Consider the following 22647-nt stretch of genomic DNA (forward strand, 5'->3'; position numbering starts at 1 on the left):
GTGCTAATCTAGCTTGATTGTGCATATAAGGTAGCCTCCCCTAAGATACATTAAGGTATGAGCTTGCTTATGTCATCTAGTTTGTGCTTGAATGTTTGATTGTCGTTTAATTGGTGTTTGAGTGTTGGTGTCTATTATGTCACATATCTGTTGTCTGAATGTTTGATTACTTGCGCGATATGAGTATGTGTATGTAAGATTTCCTGAATGAACGATCTTGTTTCAAGATGATTGGACTAACACATAGGTGTTGAGACAATTGATATGTACTTGAGTGTAAGTAGGTGATAGCTGTAGCATTATTTCTAATGACTATGAGTTGACTATGGATTATGACATGATTGTTAGTCTTGGTAAATTTTGATTTCAAATTGATACATATGATTGTCTTGATGTTTGGAACATGTGGTTGACATGTGTAAGCAGTTGCAGGGTAACATGCTTGGTATTAGAATGACAAGCTAATAGTCTATGTGTGAGCAGTTGCAGGGTAACATGCTTGGTATTAGCATGAAAAGCTAATAGTCTATGTGTTTATATAACTAAATGTTGGGTGATGTGATAGCATGTAGTAAGATTCGATTGCAACAAGGTAAATTGTAAAAGAAGGGAATCGGGTAAGAATTCCTTTGACTATGTTTGGAAACCCTAATTCCAAACAAATGATTGCTTTGCATACCATAAGTCTTCTTAACCTTGATTTCATCTGACATTACGTGGGTATGTGCTATATTCATGGACATGTATTTGACAGGTATAACAACTGGTGTCTAGTTATAGCTAGATCTGTCAAAGGAATTGGAGTCCCTTGAGAGATGGCATGGATATGTTCAATTGCAAGACAACATGCTTGGCACAATAAGGTAAGGTAACTAGTGTATTGTTATGTTTATTTATGCGTTGACATTTATGTGTTGATGGTAGTATGATGCAAGGGATTGCATAGAAAAGAATCTTCCATGAAATCTCAAAGAAGGCTCAGGTTGAGATTTCCCTTGGAAGCACTGGAAACCATGGGGATTGAGTCATGGTGTTTGTTGTCAATCTTGTGCTTTTGGTCTTTTGATGATTTGTTGTGCTTGATTGTGTTTTGTTTGCGCCTTGTACATGGCCATGCCACTTTGTTTGTGGTGTCGTATTGTTGTTTGTTTTCCATGGTATTCTTATTGTTTGTTTCTTGTCTTACCCTTTATGTTTTGAGTCTTGGGAATTGGTTGGCGAAGGAGGAAGTTAATGGAGCTTAGGAAGAGTTTTTTGGTACTCGAAAGGTAAGGTAAGACTTGGATGAAGCTCAATGCAGGTATAAGGAAATTGAAGGAAAGAGTATGACAACCAGTTGGATTGATTAGGTTCATTGGTGTAAATGGACGATGACAGGACATTCATGGGAAAGGTAATCAAGAAAGGTAAGGTGAATGGATTTAAGACATCATATGCCTTGGCTATGTTGGGAACTATTGTTCTAGATGTTGAGCATGTGTTGCACACATAAAGGGAGTTATCTTAACCCATACCTTATGGTATCTGGTAATAATTTTGTGATCATCATTGTCCTTATGTCTATATAGGTATACATGTATGTATGTCATTGTTTGATAGGATCATGATTGTTTATACTAATGTTTATATATATGCATGTATATATGTATGTATGCATGCCGTTGTCTGACAATATCATGATTGTTTTATGTTGATGTTTATATATATGTATGCATACCATTGTCTGGCAGGTTCGTTAGGAATCATTCTTGTGGAGGAATGATTGCTTAGGCAGGTGAATGACATGAAGAGGTTCCTAATTTACGAGGAATCAAGTGGGAGAGTGGTCTTGACAAATATACAAGGGCAGTATCATGTGGATATGAATTGACATTGTATGCTTGTATTATGCCTATGTTCATGTTATGACATGTAACGCTGAAGGATACATCAACAGAATGAAAATAATGTTCTTTGCAGATGCATGTGGATGTGTATGTGTATGTGTTGTACCTTGGGTGTAGGTGTATGTGTGGTATGTCAGGTGTATATACATGTATTTCATGGTGTTGTATGTCGTGTGTGGTTGTATGCGTGTGATGCACACTATGTGTATGTGCACATGGTTGAGGAGAAAGCACTGCGTGTTTGTTAGGTGTGGCAATTGATCCGGTGTGCGTACAGAATAAGGACAAGGGTAGACGCTAAGCTTTGATTATAAGATAAGTATCAATATTTTATTTAAGTTTTACTATGCATGTGGTTTATGATTTTGTTCTATGATGATTACATGTGATCTATGATTCTGGTTTATGATGGTTACATGTGATGTATGATTTTGATCTATGATGGTTGTGTTTTGAGCTAACCTGATGTGATATGTTTATCCATGATGATTTGGTCAAGATATTATTTGACTTGTTGTGACAGGAAGCGAGCAAAATTGCAAGTATACCTTACTGACAGACCACCAATGAGGTATGATTTGAAGTTATTTCAATTTATTTTGAACCTAATGGAAATTATGTGCTTGGTACAGGAATGCATGAACATGCCCAGTTGGGTGGTTGAAACTGATGATAAACATTAGCAACAATAGCAAAAGGAATTGGAAAACACAACAATATGCTGGTAAAGTTTTCTTGAGCAAGGCCATTGTGGGACCTTGGTACCCAATAGTGTCCATTGATTTCCATGAGAATGCTATGACCGATATGATGGTTTTGGTAGGGATATGCCTTGGTTTTTGTATCTTTCAATGCAAGGAAGCCTTGCCAAGGGATGGAATACCTTGGATGGGGGTGCTAGCGGAACTTGTAAGGTACGTGACTGCATAGAAGGGGGTGACCGGATTGCCCGAGGGACTATGTAGCAGAGAAGGGAAGGCCGTGGATATATTTGTTTTGGTCATTATCATTGCTAGATGGAATCATATGCACATTAGGAGTGTGCCCTAGAAAAACAAGTTGGTAATTGTTCATTGAGAGGAAAAGTGGCACAAGATTATAGCGCTGGACATTGGATGCAGATTTGACCTTGCAGTGGATTCTAAACTTCCTGGGAAGGAGGTGAATCCTAGTATTACTTTGAGGGTTGAGGTGCGAGCCTCTGGATTCTCTTGTTGTAGATGCAGGCATCATATCCTTTTATTTTTTGGATGAGAAAATGTGCATATACGTATATGTGTATATCATTGTAAATACTGTATCAAGTTGGATTTATAAATCTCCATAGACAATATGATTATTTGCTGGGTGAAGAAAATGTGTATGTGTATATGTGGTTATTGTAAATACAATAATGGGTTGTGTTATAAATCTACACTAAATGATATGTTTGTCATGTCTTAGCATATGGTCATTGTAAATACTATAATGAGTTGTGTTATAAAGCTCCATGGGTAGTATGTTTTGTTTTCAACAGTCTTGTTGGTTATAGGTGTCATTGAACACCGAGGATGGTGTTCCCCCAAGGGGGAGGGTTCTGTAACAACCTTGGTTAAAAATCCATATAAAAATATATAAGACCACGACCATGGGACACATATTCCAAGCTGAATAGTGGGAAAAACATCCTAGTGGGTGTTCATTTAAGTTATTATGGCTAAAGGAAATTGGAAAAGGCAACGATAAAGGCTTTGGAAAGGCATGAGGCATTCATTGGCATTTCATTTATGAAAATAATGGAAATTAGGAGAAAAAGAAAGTGAAAGGTCACAGGTTGCATGTGAGGAGGAAATTGAATGAAAATAATGGAAAACGAAGAAAATAGAGGCCTCATTGATAAAAAGTCTTACGAGGATCAATGGGCAAGCTTGGTTAGTTCAGTTTTGGAGCTCTCTCTCTATTCTCTATTTCTCTCATACTCTTGGACACTTAGAGTTTTCTTGGAGCACTCTTGGAGGAGTGTGGCATACTTGGGGTTTTGGAGAAAGAAGGCAAAGGAAGAGAAGGAAAGTGCAAGAGGACATCAAGATCAACAACTACAACAAGTTTTGCTTGCAGGTACCAAGTTGCATGTATGTTTTCCTCACTAGTTTTGGCATGCATGGCATATGCATGTGGTTTATTGGTCAAGATATATCACTTGCATGGAGGATTGCCTAGATTAATAGTGGATTTTCCTAGCCTTGCCATTTCCTGGATAGCCATGGTGTTGTTGGTTTATTTCTTTTCTTTTCCGGTTGGTTCTTGTTAGCACTCCAGGAAACTCTCCTAGGTTGTAAATCAGAGATGCTTGGTAACATGTAATCTTCAATATTTTTCTCTGAACTATTGGAATGAAAGATGGTTTGGATCAAGCTAGGTAACCATTTCAACTCTGTTTTTACTCAAGACATGCATGAACACCCCCAGACTACAAGGCTTTAGACCACCAATCACTCACAGTTTAAGGAATAGGTGAATATGGAGAATACTGACCACACCAGCAGATGCACAAGACCATGTGATGGCCGGCTGCAACCAGTAAAAAGGCCTGCAAATATATTTCCTAATACACAGAGAGGATGACAGCTCTTTGGCACAAAGATGACAGAAACCTGCATAACACATTCAGTGATACATACTAGATTCTAACACAGAGGTGGGATGACAGCCCCTCAAATGCTAAGTATCAAGAGCAGATAAAAAATGCATAACATGCACAAGCTAGAATAGAGAAGAAGTGGAGAGTGAGAAATTAACAACAAAAGAAGCTTGTATTAACTGGAAATGAAGATGAAAAGCTTGAGTAGCAAAAGTCTTAATAGTTTCCAGAAGTTGAACCCCTATTACATCTTACTAACAACTATTTATAGCCTGTCTACAATGCTCCTGAGCTCTTTAGAAGGCTCATAGTCTTAATCTTCCTGATCCGTTCCCTAACTGTTTGATTCCCTCTACCGGCAAGCATGGCTCAGTGGTTTTCCTCTTCTGACAAAGGAATAAACGCATCTAGATATTTTGGGTAGTGGCTGCGCTGTCTGGGAGCTCTACCGTGCCAGAGACGCCCCACAATCATTCTGTTTGTTTGCTGAGCTGTGCTGTCGATGCCCATGATTGCTTCTCGGCCTCTGTCTCCCGGAGGTTATTTCCCGGCCTTTGTTATCTTCTAAATGCAAACGGGGACTGCTTTCTGTTATAACAGAGAAATGATGCAACTGTGAGAAATCCCGCCCTTCTCTGTTCTTTCGAGCTTTAACAGTCTTGAAAAGTGGTTAATTCCTCTATCGGGTCTGCCCTTGGGCCGCTGTTACATATCAAACTTGGCCTGTTCCTTTTGTTCCCCTTTGTATTTCATCATATAATGAAATACATTCAAAATGGGCTTTGGCAGAAGTGAAAGATTATACATTTTGCTTCTGAAACCCATCGGGTTCGGGCCTCATCGCATCGCGCACATACATGTAAAGGCCATGCCCCTTGGTTTTCTCGATAGCGATATTGCGATGCAATCTAGGCCGTTGATCCGCGTGCGCGATCGACGGTCCTCGTGGAATCGCCGATTGCAATTGCTCATTGCATACTGTCTGCACCAATAACCTTTGACTCGCCTCCCCGACTGCGATCCGCCGATGTGATGTGGGCCATCGATTTGATCACGCGATCGACGGTCCTGGTTTAATCTCCGATCACCGTTGCCCTCACCCCTTGGTTTCCACCGATTGCGATCTGCCGATGCGATGTGCCGACCTGATCATCGGCAATGTCTTACACCTGTTGCTGCTACCTGCCTATGCCGATTGCGATTTTCCACTTGGTTCTAGGCCGTTGATCGACCAGATCTAACAGTTGCTATGATTTGGACTATTTTGCATGGTTTTTTCATGGTTTTGGAGTGTTTTTGCCTCTCGCTAGTGTATTTCCGCCCTTCCAAGGGCTCTTGGCATGCGATGCTTTTGACTTTGAATGGTCCTTAGGAGGCTTTTGAAGATTTCAAGAGCATATATGGATCCATTGGCATGCTTTTAAGTAAATTTGGAGACTTTAGGGCATATTTGGATCCATTTTTTGGGCCATTTGCCCATAAGGCTAACACTGGCTCCTTCTGGGGATGAAAGCCTCCCCGTGAGGTTTCAAGAACTATAGAACAATGCCTTTCCTGTAAAAGACAAATTAGTAAAATTTCCCAATTTTCCATTGGGCATGGAGTCTACTTTGCTTATACTAAACTGATAAAATAAAATATTTACAATTTTAAGGCCAAAAGACCTTAAATCACATAAATTTTCAGAAAATGGCCATTGACCGGGCCATCAAAAACTGCTTCCCCTTCCATGCTCTTCAACATGAAGGTATTGTTCCCTTGGACCTGAGAAATGATAAAAGGCCCTGTCCAGAAAGCATCAAACTTCCCATGGTTGCCTTTCGTTTCTTTTAGTGCATCCCATTTAAGGACCATGTCTCCAACTTGAAGATTATCTATTTTTGTCCCTTTGTCAAAGGCTTCCTTGATCTTTTTCTGATGTGCTACAGACTTTTCAACCAGCTTCTCTCTAATCTGATGTACCTCTGCTAAATCAGTGATTCTTTTTGCCATACCTTCTTCCTCATCATGTTCTTGTTGTAGGAACTTTTCCACAGGGAGAGTTAACTGAATTGGGAACACAGCTTTGGTGCCATACACTAGCTTGAATGGAGAATTTCCTGTGGATCTTTTAATGGTCACTCTGTCAACCCAAAGTGCATATTTGAGCTTAGAATCCCAATTCTTTTTGTTGTCCTCCAACAGCTTCTTAATTATCCTTATCAGACTTTTGTTGGAAGATTCTGCTAGACCATTTCCTTGAGGGTAGTATGAGGTGGAATGAACCAGTTTAATGCCCATTGAGTTACACATTTCCACCAATTCTTTTGCTCTGAAGGCTGCTGCATTATCTGTGACTAATTTATGTGGACAACCAAATCTGGTGAAGATATGCTCAATCAAAAACTTCATGACCACATTATGATCAACCTTTCTAGTAGGGATTGCTTCAATCCACTTAGTAAAATAATCAGTGGCTACTAATATCCATCTGTGCTGGCCACTGGAATGTGGATTGATTTCTCCAATGAAATCCAAGCCCTATTGCTGAAAAGGTCCTTTTGCATGTACTAGTTTTAAGGCTAGGGACTTCAATTGCTATTTCCCTTCGAATCTTTGGCACCTGTCACAAGATTTAACAAATGAAAAGACATTAGAAAATAAGGTGGGCCAATAGTACCCAGCTCTGAGGATCTTGTGGGCTGTAGTTTTCTAGTAATGATGTCCTCCACACATGCTGGAATGGAACTGCTGCATAACTTCCATTGACTGTTCTTTGTCCAGACACCTTAAAAGAATTCCAGATGGGTCCCTCCAATAGAGCAGATTTTCATGGATGCAATATTTTGCTGCCCTAAGTTTAACAGTTCTGGCTTGACTTTGAGTAAGGCCTGGAGGGATTTGTAGCTTCAGTAAGAAATTAGCTATTGTGGAATACCAATCACAAGAAGCTAGATTCTCTGTCAATGACTGCTTTTCTCCTGGTTCAGCTACTTCCTCTTCTTCTGTTTTACCATTCTCTGAATTCGAACACATGAGGTTCATGTCCAATGTTCTGCAATTTTCTTCAGTTAATAGTCTGGCAATACCCTGACCTCTGACAAGCTTAGTGGGCTTCAACTCTATATTAAATTCAATTAACTTCGCAATCCATTTAGCCCTTCTTCCATCAACATCAGGTTGTGTTAAAACATCTTTTATTGCAGCAGAGAGTACATATGCAACTATTTTGGAATGCAGAATATAAACTTTGAAAGCTTTCAAAGGCTTGATAAGAGTGTATGCTTGTTTCTCAATAATATCATACCTCAGCGCAACATCCCTTAAGGTTTTACTGAAAAATGCCACCGGATGCTCTGAGCCTTCTTCATCTGCTTGCGATAAGACTGTTGCAAGGGTGTTGTCAGAGACAAAAGAAAATATGTAGAACTCCTTGCTGTAATCTGGACTGATTAAAGTGGGAGCCTCCATAATTTCCTTTTTAATGGACTCAAATGATTTTCTTGCTACACCATTCCATTTGATATCTGACCCCTTCTTCAACATAGAGGTAATATGCTTCACAAGTTCTGCAAAATTTGGGATAAACCTCCTTACAAAATTAATTTAGCCCAGAAAGGACTGGATGTCCTTCTTCGATCTTGGGACAGACAAGGTCTATATCGCTTTTACTCTTTCTGGGTCAATTCGGACACCTACAGTAGAAACAATATGTCCCAACAACTTGTCTTCTTTTAAAGCAAACTATGACTTCTTAGGATTTATTGAAATCCCAAACCTTCTGCACTTCAAAAACACTTTCTTCAAATGTTGCACATGGTCTTGATGGCTGCTGGAGTATACTGTTATATCATCAAGGTAGATAAGGACAAATTTATCCTTCTCTCCCACAAATGCTATATCCATAGCTCTCTGAAAGGTGGCTCTAGCATTCATCAACCCAAAAGGCATCTTGGAATACATAAAGGTGCCCCAAGGAGTGGTAAATGCAGTCTTCTCCTGATCATCTGGATGCACAACAACCTGATTATACCCTGAAAATCCATCCAGGAAAGACATCACTTTGGCTCCTGAGACCTTCTGTAGCAAGTGCTCCATCTTGGGTAGTGGATAATTGTCTTTCTTGGAGCATTTATTTAAGTTTCTGAAATCAACACAAAGTCCGATTTCTCCACTTTTCTTCCTCACCACTACTAGGTTGGCTACCCACTTGGAATATCTGAGAGGGACTATGATTATCGCAGCCATCAACTTTTTTATTTCTTTTTCAATCAGAGGGAGGAGCATAGGATTTATTGATCTCAGCTTTTGTTTGAAAGGTATGGTGCCTTTCTCTAAAGGGATTTTATGCTGGATGATATTCTTATCATATGTTTTCAGGTCACTATATTCCCAGGCGAAGACATCAATAAATTGCTTCATTAATTTGCAGTATTCAGAACTTTGGTCAGCAGATAGATGAGAAGATAGATTTATGTACCTAGGCTGACCTGGACTCCCTATATCACGCTGACAGACTACAGATGGATCTTCTTTTTGGGTAGCATTATAAGGTACATTGTTTTGGTCAAACAATCTTTCTAGAGGAATTAGACCCTTAGGAATATGGTTGCTGGGAAGCTGGACAATGCTATCTTTGCCAATTTTGTTTTTAAGCTGGGATTGGGGGGTCTCTTGCAAGGCTTCATTTTCTTGGTCAATTTGCATCTTGGAAAATTCACCAATGACTTGCATAAACCTATTTATCTCATCATCATCATCAAAAACTTTCCAATGCTGGACATTATCAGGCAAGGATGGTCTATATTTCATTTGGACTTCATAAACTAGTTTGGGAGGCATGGGAGGGATAAATAGACTAGCAGACACAGCAAGGGAATTAGCAAGCTAATTTTTGGCTCTAGGAATATATGAAATACAGAAATAATCAAAAGAATCTCTGATCCTCCATACCTCATCTCTGTATGCTTTCAGCCTTGGGTGCTTTGCTTGAAATGTTTTATTTACTTGCTGAATGATCAAATCAGCGTCTACAAATACCTTCAAATTCTGGATTCCTCTGTCTTTTGCTGCATTAAGGCCCAGTATCAGAGCTTCATACTCTGCTATATTATTGGTGACTTGGAAGGCCAGCTTAAAAGACAACTGTGTGCTTTCTTGTTTTGGAGATATCAGCACCACCCCTGCTCCTGCAGTCTCCCTGGAACATGCTCCATCAAAGAACATCTCCCAAACCTGATTTGCTTGCTCCCCCTCAGCGTGAACAATTGGTTTATTGAGCTGCAACGAGGCCTTCTGAAATTCTTCAATTTGGTGGATACATGCTCCAAAATCAGTGTCCACCGCATAAATGGGATGATTAGAAGGATTCTTTTCATCACTGATGATATATGCCAGCTGTGCTTCTCTATATAATCTCCCGCTTTCTCCTCTGAAAACTGGGATAGTGGCATAAGATAGGTCGTTCTGCAATGTCCCACCTAGTCTCTTAATCCACCCTATGGACAACAACATGCCAAACTTAGGAGGGACATCTGCCACCACAATATCCATCATTATTCTCTTCATGGGCAGCTGGGTTAGGGTAATGGCTAAGTCTTTAATCAATCCCAGACATTTCACCTTTCTTGAATCAAATGAGAATAGGTCATGATATGGTCTGGTGATGTCAAGGCCTAACTCTTCCATGACAGTTTTAGGCATCAGATTGTGACTGGCATTGGTATCTAGTAGGCAGTTGTGGAGAATTTTGTCATGAATGGTCAAGGAGACATAAAAATATGGAGAATTATCATTGGCAGGTTCAGTCATTGGGCTTAGCACAACTGCAGGCCTATCATCTTGCAAATTGACAAAGTCAGTGGAGGTTTGTGTGGTTTTCAGCTCAAGAGCTTCAAGGATAGGCTTTCTAAACACTTCACTCTTCACCAGTTCTATCAGAGGCACAGATATTTTTAACTTCTAAACTTTTGATTCAAAGCTGAAAGAGAGAGGTAACTTGTCAAAACCTCTTACCTCTTGAACTGGTGCTTTGAGGATGACTGGATCAGCTGCTGGTCTTCTCTGCCTGCTATTCTGGGTCTCTGTTTGGACGACAACTTTTTGGGCAGGATTCTCCTTGACATTATTTGCATTTGACCTCAGATTATATCTTTGCTACTCCTCAGTTTGTAGAACAACCTCTCTGTCCCACCTTTGACTGTCTTGCTCCTGTAGCAAAGACTCTTCGTATGCAGCCAATGTCAAAAAGGCATCACTGCCTTTATCTTCCATACAGTGAATTTCATCCTCATCTTCAATCTGTTCCTCCTCCATGAATACATTTTGAAAGGAGATTTAACTCTTTGATCCTCATTAGTTTCTTTACCCTTCTGAATGATCTGCATTTGCTCATTTGTTCTTCTGAATGGATTTGAATTTCTTAGAGCAAATGTATTTGGGAGCCTCGCCCTCCCAGAGTTCTGCTCAACCTCCATTTTAGATATTTTAGCAGCCAATGACTCGATCATTCTAGTCATTTTATCAAGCTTGGTATCTGAAGATGAAGCAGAGGGAGAAGAAGCCCCACCTATCTGCCTCCTTCTATCAACGTGACTTTTGAGCTTTTCTGTAGCCATAATTTTAGATTCTACCTCTAGTGCCACATCCTGCATTTCAGCTAGGGTAGCGCATCTTCTTTCTCTCAACAGTAAAAAGAAATCAGAGTCAAAGGCACTGGCGTAGGCAAGTTTGGCAGAGGTGGGGGTAGGCTTTACCTCAGCTGGTATCTTACTATACATACGATTGAATCTTTTATTAAAATCGGGCAAGGATTCCCCATTTTCCCTCTTCAGGTTTCCAAACTCTGTATGATAGTATAGCAAGTCCTTTTTATCTCCCCAATGTTTTAGGAATATATCATCTAAAGCTTTGATATCTGCTATAGATCTTGGGGCTTGTTCTCTGAACCATTTCCTAGCCTCCCCATCTAGGTTTTGGACAAAGACTCTCATCCACACATCATCTTCACTAATATCCAAATTATCAGCATAACTATAAAATGACTCAAGGTGTTCTTTAGTAGTGACACCTTCAGTCCCAGTGAACTTAGGCATATACTTCTGATATTCTCCAGTGGGCATAGAATTCAAAGGAGTGGGCAGTATTAGAGGTCCATACCTAGCGGCTATGATTCTTTCCATTTTGGTGGGTGCTTGCGGACCTACCATAACTGTGGTGACTAAAAGAGTACTAGAAGTCTGGATGACAGAAGGCGGAGGAGTGATTGACGAGACCAAAGGAGTATGGTGAATAGGAGGCGAGGTTCCCTTTGGGCTAACAATGAAAGGAGAAACTAAAGAATAAGGAGATTTATGAATTTCTGAGGGCTTTTCTTCATTGCTAGTATTAGAATCTGTACACTCAACATGTATTTGTTCTATTGAAGGATCTTCTTGATGATCTTTTCTGGGTCAGGTACTGGGTCAGCTTGCGATATCTGAGGATTTCTCCGAGTATGCCTCACAAACTGAGCCAGAATTATGGAGTGGAGTTTCCAAGAGGTTCGGCCTTCAGTAGAGTCGCTAGATAGATGATTACAACCAAAAATGTGCCCAGAATTTGTCTATCATCAAAGTTGGGTCTATGTCATTTCCCAGGGAAGCTGAGCTTCAGTTTCCAATCCGCAGCAACGGCGCCAATTATGTTAGCACTCTAGGAAAATCTCCTAGGTTGTAAATCAGAGATGCCTGGTAACATGTAATCTTCAATATTTTTCTCTGAACTATTGGAATGAAAGATGGTTTGGATCAAGCCAGATAACCATTTCAACTCTGTTTTTACTCAAGACATGCATGAACACCCCCAGACTACAAAGCTTTAGACCACCAATCACTGACAGTTTAAGGAATAGGTGAATATGGAGAATACTGACCACACCAGCAGATGCACAAGACCATGTGATGGCCGGATGCAACCAGTAAAAAGGTCTGCAAATCTATTTCCTAATACACAGAGAGGATGACAACTCTCTGCAACAAAGATGATAGAAACCTGCATAACACATTCAATGATACATACTAGATTCTAACACAGAGGTGGGATGACAGCCCCTCAAATGCTAAATATCAAGAGTAGATAAAAAATGCATAACAGGCACAACCTAGAATAGAGAAGAAGTGGAGAGTGAGAAATTAACAGAAAAAGAAGCTTGTATTAACTGGAAATGAAGATGAAAAGCTTGAGTAGCAGAAGTCTTAATAGTCTCCAGAAGTTGAACCCCTATTACATCTTACTAACAACTATTTATAGCCTGTCTACAATGCTCCTGAGCTCTCTAGAAGGCTCAGAGTCTTAATCTTCCTAATCCGTTCCCTAACTGTTTGATTCCCTCTACTGGCAAGAATGGCTGGGTGGTTTTCCTCTTCTGACAAAGGAATAACCTCATCCAGATATTTTGGGTAGTGTCTGCGCTGTCTGGGAGCTCTACAGTGCCAGAGACACCCCACAATCATTCTGTTTGTTTGCTGAGTTGTGTTGTCGATGCCCATGATTGCTTCTCGGCCTCTATCTCCCGGAGGCTATTTGCTGGCCTTTGTTATCTTCTAAATGCAAATGGGGACTTATTTATGTTATAATAGAGAAATGATGCAACTGTGAGAAATCCCACCCTTCTCTATTCTTTCGGGCTTTAACAGTCCTGAAAAGTGGTTAATTCCTCTATCGGGTTTGCCCTTGGGTCGCTGTTACATATCACACTTGGCCTGTTCCCTATGTTCCCCTTTGTATTTCATCATATAACGAAATACATTCAAAATGCATTGAAAATGGGCTTTGGCGGATGTGAAAGATTATACATTTTTCTTCTTAAACCCATCGGGTCTGGGCCTCATTGCATCATGCACATACATGTAAAGGCCATGCCCCTTGGTTTTCCCGATAGCGATATTGTGATGCGATCTGGGCCGTTGATCCACGTGCGTGATCGACGATCCTCGTGGAATCGCCGATCGCGATCGCTCATTGCATACTGTCTGTGCCGATAACCTCTGACTCGCCTCCCTGACTGCGATCCGCCGACGCGATGTGGGCCGTCGATTTGATCGCGCGATCGATGGTCCTCGTTTAATCTTCAATCACCATTGCCCTCGCCCCTTGGTTTCCACTGATTGCGATCCGCCGATGCGATGTGCCGACCCGATCATCGACGATGTCTTGCACCTGTTGCCACAACCTGCCTATGTCGATTGTGATTTTCCGCTTAGTTCTGGGCCGTTGATCGACCAGATATAACGGCTGCTGTGATTTGGACTATTTTGCATGGTTTTGGAGTGTTTTCGCCTCCCGCTAGTGTATTTCCGCCCTTCCAAGGGCTCTTGGCATGCGATGCTTTTGACTTTGAATGGTCCTTAAGAGGCTTTTGAAGATTTCAAGAGAATATATGGATCCATTGGAATGCTTTTAAGTAAATTTGGAGACTTTGGGGCATATTTGGATCCATTTTTTGGGCCATTTGCCCACAAGGCTAACAGTTCTTATGTTTCCTTAGCTTGGGTTGAGTTACTAGTTCTTGGAATCCCTGGTTGGACAAACGTTCTGGAAGCCCTATAACAACTTTGGTTGAGTTACTAGTCTTGGAAACCTTGGTTGGAAAAACACTCTGGAAGCCCTAGGTGGGTTGAGTTACCAGTCCTGGAAGCCCTGGTTGGACAAATGCTTTGGAAGCCCAAAATAAGTTGTGGGTTGAGTTACTAGTCCTAGAAGCCTTGGTTCGAAAAAACAATCTGGAGCCCTAGAAGGCTTGGGCAGAGACCAATTTGATGGTGGTTTTGTGATGTCCAACTGTGAGGTGGAACCACTGTTTGATGGGTTGAGGTGGTTGGCCTCTGGAAGCCTTGGATGGTTTTGGATTGATGTGTTTTATGAGATCCCACATTCATGCTTAGAATATGGAATGAGGGTGACTGGTTGAAGAGAGATTTAGCTTAGCCATGTCTATGACCGGGTGGTTTTTGAAAGTCCCATAACTGTTTGGCCTTTGATTCATTAATAAGAGGTATTTCTCGTTGTTATTATATGAGTATTGTACTGGTTTATATGTGGATTAGATGGCTATTGTTTCCTTGGTATTTCTGCCCTATGATGTTGGTTATGAATATGTATTATGACAGTGGATATGTATGGTTCTCATCATGTTTTCACTTGTAAGTGAATGAATAATGTATCTATTACCTAATGGACAAAGTGGAAACTAATGTGTTGGAAACTAATGTGTTGAGGCATCAATGCTTTATAGTGATTCTTAGATGAGTATGAGACCCCTATGCTTAGATATGTTATTTACACCTGTAGATTACATATTCATGATATATTTGACGAAATGGTTGTCATGGCTGGTAGGGGTCCAATCAAGGGCTTGTTCAAGTACTTGTAATTATATCATCATTTCTATGTTATCTTTATGTTCTGAAGGTTGCATTGAGTTCTAGGCAGTGACTTGGGCTCTGGGCCTAAAAAGGTGGCTCAAATCTTGAGGATGCTGGCACAATATTGAGCAAAATAGTCCCTGAACACTGGTATGCCTTTTCATGGGAGCGTCTAGAGCTTCCTGGACGTTGTCATGCCCATACCATGGGAGCGTCTGGGGGTTAAGTGGTCTAAAATCTCAGTGGGACCCAAGGGCTAGTTAGTAGAAAGGTTGGGATGGTTCCTAAGGGTTCTATTGCTTATGTTGAAGGTTTGTATGGTGTTCATCCACTGGTTCCACTTCCTTAATGTGACTAAGGAGGTTGAATCATATCATAGTAAATTCTCATCACATGTTTACCCTGGTTGTTCTACTACTTGGGTAGATGTGGAAGGAGGGTGTTACTGAATCCTTGAAAAGTGTGGGCCAATAGTAACCGACCTGAGTAACTTTGTGTGCAGTAGTGTCACCTACGTAATGTCCACTAGCTGGTTCATCATGAGGATCACACAATACCCTTTCTGAATCAAGTGCTTCCAGACATATGTGCAGGACCCCATTATGGTGCTTCCTGAAAAGCACTCCATGTACCAACTGATATGATAGAGCTTTGAATCGAGTAACCCTCTTTTGTCTCACAAATAAGTGTGAGGGCAAGGTACCATGATCAAGATATTGTCGCACATCTACCTACCAAGAGGTGGATGTGTCAGTTGGGGTATCTTTTTCGATGTTGTACATTTAAATTTCCTACTCCCATCCATAAGAGTCATCTTCTAGTGTATTGACCACTTCTGCTACTAGCTGGCGTAGACCATGGCCATTTATTTTGTGAACTAGCTTAAATTCAAGATCATACCCCTGTAAGCTTGTCATCCAGTTCACCCTTCTTTCACCCAACTCTTGTTGACAAACAATGATCTGACCGTTGGGTGAGGCATAAAGATGATAACATGGTTTTTCAAAAGATATGGCCTGAAGTGTTTCATCACCTTATACACTACGCAATCTTTCTTATCGATGGTGGGATAGTTTGATTCAGGTCCTTGCAAGCCAACACTCATGAATTATATAGGCCACTTGTTACCTTGATCACCCTTTTGAGTGAGAACAATTAAAGAAAAGTATCAAAAGCGAAGATATACAATAGAAAATCTTTGCTGAAATCTGGACTATATAGCGTTGGAGCTTCAACTATTAGTTGTTTAATATGGGAGAAAGCATCCTTTTCCCTTTTATCCCATTTGTAGATTGCATCCTTCTTGATCATCTTATGTAATAGTTTTACTATGTGTACATAGTCTAAGATGAACTTACAAAGGAAATTGATTTTCCCTAAGAAGGATTGCATAGCTTTCTTTCTTACTAGAAAGGGAATATGAGTGATAAATTTTACCCGTTTTGGGTCTAGTTTAATCCCACTCTTTTCGATAATATGGCCCAATATATTTCCCTCTAGCACTGTGAAAATGCTCTTCTTAGGATTCATAGATATCCCATATTTGTGACATCGCTTGACAATTTGCCTTAGATGACGCAAGTGATCAAATTTCTTCTTCAAAAACACTGCCACATCATCTAAGTAAAACACAATGCTTTGTCCAATCAAACCGTGAAATGTGATGTCCATAGTGTGTTGGAAAGTAGCTCTTGTATTGATAAGTCCAAAAGGCATTCTTTTGAAGGCAAAAGTACCGCACTTTTTCCTAAAAGTTGTCTTATGTATGTCAGGTTCTGCCACCTGAACCTGATTATAACTAGAAAGCTACCCAACAACAATAAAATTTTCTGACCTTGATATTGTTTGCAAAATTTGTTCCATAAACGACACTAGGTAATTATCATTATTCGATGCATAGTTCAAATTGCAAAAATCAACATGCAGACTCATCTCCCCGGACTTGTTCCTTACAGGAACCAGATTGGAGACCCATGTTGAATGACGAACTTTAAATATGATCCGAGCATCCAACCATTTTCTTAATTCTTTATAAATGAGGGGTTCAAGTGTAGCATGAACGTTTCACAATTTCTGTTGGAAAGGCTTGAACCCTTCCTTTATGGGAATTACATGCTGGATTATTCGTGTATCGTAAGTTTTAATATCATCATACATCCACACAAAGACATCTCAATACTGCTTAAATAGGCGAATAAAATATTTCTTCTCTTGAGGTGTGAAACAAACACCAAGATTTAAATACTTCAGATCTTCTTCCATGCCAATCTTTACTTGTTCATGCGAAAGTGTGGAGCTATGAGTCCGTGCATTGATTGGCCCCCTAAACTGATTTTACAGGTCGTACAACTTTTCTAGTGATACCACACCCTTGGGCACGAGGTTTTCTTTCTTGTGATGACCCCTACAATGATCTTTTGTGCTCATCTTCATTGATAGATGTATCATTGAATACATTAGCGTTCACCATAAAGTCTAGTATCTATTGGTTGTTATTGAAAAAGTGAAAGTTATAAATGCTATCAGGAACAAATGGCCTATAAATAATCTCAAATGAAAATCCATCCCTTAAAGGTGACAACTTAGAAACATCATTTGCTAATATATCAACAACAACATTGTGAATTCGAGGAACATAAATAATATTGAAATCTTTGAAATGCAAAATTAAATGCCATACCTCTTGTTGATAATTTTTGAGATTAGGTGACACACAATGTATTGTATTCCACACCTGTTGTGTAACAATTTCAAAGTCACCTATTGCTTTGAGTGCTTCAAATTTGAGGTCAATGGATTTACTCAAACCCAGAATGAGTGATTCATATTCAACAACTTTGTTAGTGCACTCAAATTCCAAGCGACAAGAGATTAGATGTTTGTTCTATCATGCGTATATTAAAATGCAACCAACTCCAGACCCTCCTGCATCTTCGAAGCATCAAAATACAACATCCAAATTTTAGCAATACTATATCTATGTCCTATACTACTACTACTTACATATACTATACATAAGTCATTAGGACAAGTTGGATTTCAAGGAAGTAGTTCCAACTGTGTATCTAGTGAGACAGGTGAAGGCTGTGCTAGATAACATCCGTGATCGACTTCCAGAAAACAATTTCCAAAAATAACATTTGCGAAGCTTATGGACTCATTATGTCCCTCAAGTTATGTCATGTATGTTTCATATAAGGCTCACTTTCTACTCGAATCTTGTTATTTTTGCCTTTATACAAAAGCCATAAATGTGTCTAGTCATTTGAAAAGTACCCTTGTAGCTTGTTGGACCAATCTCTACTCAACAATAAACCATAGGCTTCAGGAATGTCCACAATCACAATGTTTATGCACTGGTGAACTCTATGGTTTGATGAAAAATGAATGATAACATTGTTGAGTTCACCAATGGCTTGGACAAATGATCTATCCAACTGTATGATCCGTGCATCGGTTTTATCCCATTTAGCATTAATTTTCTTAGCAATTGATAATGGCATGACATTCGTAGATCCACCAAAATAAACTAAATAATTATGGAAATTATAATTAAAGATTTCAAATTTCAAGATAAATGAAGGGCAAAGAGTGTTAGAATTCAAATTGACAACATTAACTACAAATTCGATAATATCATGAGAGTTACTAGACATTACCTGAGAAGCAAAAACTTCCTTACCTGTTGAGGAGTGCAATGATAGTGTCTGGATAATAAGTTCTTGGTGTCCCATTATATTTGTGAGCTTAAATATTTAAATTTGGGCCCAAGCTCTTTTCATATCGTCGACAATGTTGTAATCAATAATTTCCATGTTAATGGGCTGTGCTGATGGATCAGGTGGTGTAGATTTATCCAAAGCTTTAGGAGTGGTGGACTTGTTCTTACTGTTGGTGGAAAATTTCTTAGTAGGTGGAGCACTTCCTGACTTATTCTGCAAATTCCCAAATAATTTGAAGGTGGTAGAATTCTTTGCAACAATTGCTTCTTAAGTTCCTTCTCAGAAATAGGTCCCTTGCTCCTCAAATTATAATGACCAGTTGATTGTTTGGGAGGAGCTTCACTCACTGATGGTTCATCAACACTTTTCTTATCAACATTGTATATAACATTAAACATATTCACTTAGTTTTTGTTGATGGTGCTGGACCCACCAACATGTCAGGGGATCTCCCCGTTAAGAAGTCCCAATTAGACCTCAGACCGTTTGGTGTAGGAGTCCCAACAATGGGTTGTATGGTAATGCCTTGACCACGATTTCACATAGAGGCAAGTAAGACAACTTTGTTGGTAGCAAGGGTTTGATAGCTACAGAGAGCCAAGGAAGGTGCATGATAGGTTCTAACACACATGGGTTGAGATGAGTGCGCCCCTTAGAAACCTGTGATAGCACACAGTTAAGAAGGGAACACACGAGCAAAGATACATCACAACATGGAAGGCAAGTAAGAAAGTAATCCAAAGAGATGGTTAAACCAACAACACATTTTAGAAAGATTCATACATACATACACAAATATCTATATACACATGCGTAAGCAAACCAATACATATATCATTTATAGTAAACTAGATAGCATAGAATACAATACAACATATGCATGAAATGTGTTGGATCTTGTTATATTAAGAAGTGTAAGTTCCAGTCATACAATACATCCATGTCCAACCACTAGTTTCGATAGTGGAACGTTACAGCCACAACTGCCTGCTCCTCCAAAGAGATGTACTAGCTCTGTGCAGTGGAGAAGCCAAGGCTCATTACAATACTATCCAAGCTCTCTCCAAGATAGTATTATCGGAAGCTTGGCTGACCAAAAGCCTATACAATGAGTTATGAGGGACTATTTATAGCAAAGGGTGGGGTGGCCCTTGACATTCTCCTTTGTGACAGTTCAACTACCCTCATGACTCTTCATCTACTCTATGACTGTTACATCCAACTATCACAATTTGACTTACACTTGACAAGACATTACATTACAATGCACATGGACCCATGTGAGAGAAGTGGCTTGAGCAAGCCATGCTAGACATCACTATGACGTAGACAACCATGGAAGTCCAACTCCTCAACATCCTCATGCTGATCAACAGTAGCATACTGATGCCAAGATTAGTAGTCTGCAATGGTGTCTGTGTGCTCCAAGGTGACATCTTTCTGGAACCTAACTCTTTCCTCCATAGCATCCGTGTACACTGCTCGGGCTCCTCTGTTCGACTCATCTGTAAGCATGCACATCAACGTCTTCAATGCTGCTAGATCAACAACATACTTGTGCATGATGTGTTCACTAATGGGTAAGTCTGGGCTGGTGGCAATGCGCATCAACTCGTTGAAGTATGATTCAAGCTCTAGTTGGACCTGTGACTTTGTATTTACCTAGGTGAGATTCCTAATAGATGGGATCGCATGTGTGCACACCAGGAGATATACTAGTGAACAAACGTGTATGGGAAGCCTGTATACTAGTGATGAGTTGTAGGAGATATTTAGAGTTTTGAATTTGACTCTGGATACGTGCCTTCAACTCGACCGCACTGGCCTTCATCATCTTAGGCAAGTGAAGCAGGGCTCCCTTGTATCTCATTGTCCATGTTTGCATGTAATCAACAACGACATGCAAGTTCGTCAAGATATGTGCTATTCTAACACATCGCTACTGCCATCCATTGAGATGGATGACTGCCTTATGCATGGTGCCAAACTTGGAGTACAACAGTCGCATAATTGTGTCAAGGGACAATACTTCATCTAGTATTGCCTTCTTCAGTTCAACGCAAGCGGACGATGTCACCCACTCTCCTCCTTGCTTGGCTGTATGTAGTTCCTTAGCCATTTGCTCATTCTCAGCTATCAAAAAGAGAACACTTGAGCTAGTGGCTTCGACATACACTCTAGTTTCATCGGCCAAGACTACTGGATGTTTGTGCACATAAGACAAGATCACTCATTCCTCAACTTGCACAAGAGATGTATTATCATGTAGAGTCGACACTCTAGGAGACTGAACAACTCTATGTTGAGATTCGTCGAATGAGATCTTGTGCATCTCTCTTTCCGACTAATCTCCGAGGATCTCAGTGCCTCCTCGGTCGCTTGAGACTTGAACATCATTTGGATGCGATGAAGCAGGTAAGTCAACCTCTTGGTGGTGAGGCATAAGGTCGATGTCCTGTTCCAATTCCTATTGCTCCATATATGTATCCAACTATTGAAGTGCTTACTCTATCTCATGAGCGAAGTCTTGCTCCTGTGATGGTTCACCCTGTATGCCTGATGCCAACTGTTCTAATGAATCCACTACCAGTACTGGCGTTGTTTCATCTGTTTGCACATGTTGGTGCCCTGCTGTACCTGTTGTTGCTACGCTTCCCTCTCCTATTTGTGAAACTCTTGTTCCTTCTGGAGTTGCTCCTTCAACTCATGCAACTACTTCTCTGCTTCTTCCATTCTTCTCTTATCCCTTTGCCTTTGCGCAATTCACTTGTTGCGTTGTTGCCTCTTCACCTCTATATACATAGCTTCTTTCTCCACAAGTGGATCTGCTCAGAACTTGCAGCTTTTCTCTTCCTCCATGTGATCGAAAATATTCCTCTTTCCCTTGTCGTGCACTGGTATGCTTGCCTATGCTGCTACTGCTGCTGGTGCTAGTGCTCTCTGGGATGTTGCTTTATGTTTCTTCGCTAACCACTCCACAGTGAAGCCGACCAGTTCATTGAGTTTGGAGGAGTTATAACAATATCTCCATGGGTCCTCCTCCACCCAATGACATGCCTCGTGGATCCAGTTGAACTGTACTCTCGCGCAGTGATATTTCACAATACAATGTGGGTCATACGGATTGTAGCTTCGGGGGTTGAATGGATACTTCTTCATCAGTTCTACTTCAACATCCACTTGCTTGAAACTCCAAATCTCGTATAGCCCAATCCACAACATAAGAGCGGGCCAAGGTGCCTTCTTCTTCCGTTACAGTATAGCTGTCAATGCTACCGATATGTGATATGCTACTTCCTACATGACGAGTATGTCCAAGGAAAACTTCGGTAGAACATGCAGAGGCTTCTCCGTGCTGAACATTCATATGAAGGTGCCAGACGGTGAGGCATACCAATTAGCAATGTCTATCAGTGCCTCCATTGCTTCCTTCGACATGCAAGGTGGATCCTGTTCAAATATCATCTTGTAAACTGGGGTGAAAAAATGATCGTACAACCGTGTGATAACTCCTCTGAAGCTGCATTCGAACAAAAAATTACAATATGTGTTCACAATAGTCTCCGCCGGTGACCATGTCCACTCCAAGCCCAGGAACTCCTATCGGGCACAGATTGCATCTAAGATGTAGGCAGACATGTAGATCTCTGCTTGCATACCTCCGAGTGACTGTCGAGCCTTCATTACTTGTTCCTTCAGCTGATGAGCCAACATGCCATACCAGTTACATGGTTTACCCTATCTGACCAGTTGGTCTAGCGTGATCACCCAATTCTGTGGGAAGGTTTCCATGCTTTCTTAGCCACATAGTCGACATGCAAATATGACCAAGTATTGATACGCCTTCCGTAGTATCTTCGTCTTATAGATCTGGTTGGGTGTCATCCTGAATCTAGCCAGCTCCTTTACCCAGTTCTTTAGAATGTCTCTGGAGTTGGCACTGCTACTAGGTAAGCTGAAAGGAGTCTCCATGATAGTCACGAGCTTCGACATTTGATACATATCATCATAATCTTGTGCCCAAAAGGTGACAAGCT

This window comes from Pinus tabuliformis, chromosome 9 (genome assembly GCF_031772625.1).
Source record: "Pinus tabuliformis cultivar Carrire ecotype Pingquan chromosome 9, CPIR1, whole genome shotgun sequence".
In the NCBI taxonomy this organism is placed as follows: domain Eukaryota; kingdom Viridiplantae; phylum Streptophyta; class Pinopsida; order Pinales; family Pinaceae; genus Pinus; species Pinus tabuliformis.